This window comes from Amblyomma mixtum, chromosome 1 (genome assembly GCF_055824585.1).
Source record: "Amblyomma mixtum isolate Tamu chromosome 1, ASM5582458v1, whole genome shotgun sequence".
Lineage (NCBI taxonomy): Eukaryota > Metazoa > Arthropoda > Arachnida > Ixodida > Ixodidae > Amblyomma > Amblyomma mixtum.
In genome coordinates this window covers 81,686,279-81,687,534 of record NC_143012.1, presented here as the reverse complement: position 1 = coordinate 81,687,534, position 1,256 = coordinate 81,686,279, and positions in this window count along the sequence as shown.

Below are 1,256 nucleotides of genomic sequence, written 5' to 3'. Positions count from 1 at the left end.
GGGTTAGGGTAAGGGGCGAGGGGAGATCCATATGTATCAGCAGCGCGAACACCACACAGGAAGAAGAAGGAGAAGAAGGTAAAGAGCGCTCTTTACCTTCTTCTCCTTCTTCTTCCTGTGTGGTGTTCGCGCTGCTGATACATATGGATCGCAACCAACTAGCCCGACAGATGGTGCGAGGGGAGAGTATGCGTTTGTAATCTGCACTAGAGTGTTGCGTGTCTGTTATCTAGGGAGGGGTGGGGCGGGGGGTAGAGCTGGCGAGAGGCTCTGTATGCCTGGGTCAGCTCACTGAATGAGTGCATGCGATCCTTCGTGAATCCCCGATCCGAGGCCACCTGAGCCCGGTTTAAAGAACCTCGGGCTAAAAGGTTGGCGGCCTCGTTTCCGGGATTCCCGGAGTGCGCGGGCACCCATATCAGCTCCACTTGGCGGGGCGGGGGGGGGGGGGGGGGGCATCGGGCGAGTCCAGTATGCGAAAAGCAGGGACATGGACTCGGCCTCGAGCAAAATTTAGAATCGCAGTTTTAGAATCGCTTAAAATGTACCGGGCTTCCGTGCGGGTTATAGCAAGGGCAATGGCGGCTTCCTCTGCAGCCTCTGGGGACGTGTCTGGAGGGAGAGGTAGTGTGAGGAGGGCGGATAAAGAGGAGTCCACCACAGCTGCTGTCGCTTCATCACCCGCGCAGGCAGCGTCCACCCACACGGCGTCCGGCTGGGGGCCGTACGCTCGATGGAGTGCCTTCGCACGGGCTCTGCGGCGCTGCTCATTGTGGGACGTGTGCATATTCCTCGGGAGCGGCCTGATGAGGAGCTCTCGGTGAAGGGATCGTGGGATGGCGAGGAGGGTTGGGTCGTTGGCCGGTATTGTGATTCCGAGGGGGTCCAGGATATACCGACCTGTGGAGGTTTGTGTGAGCCTGATATATTGGGCCTGTCGGTGGGCCTCCACCAGTTCCCAGATCGTATTGTGGACATAGGTCGCGCTCCTTCATGCCTCTATGACGTCCAGAAACCCTGCGGATGAGGTGCGATATCGCGCCTACAACCTGCTTGAGTTTCTTGAGGGTGGTGGTGTTTTTGCCATCGTTCTGGATGTGCAGGCCCAATACACGGAGGGTTCCAACCTCAGGTACCAGGTCATCATTCAGTTCAATGGCAATGGGGGAGCGGGGGCAGCGGTGGTTCTTAGGCCGGATGAGGAAGAGTTCGGACTTCTCTGGGGAGCAAGACAGTCCGATGGTCCGTGCGTAATT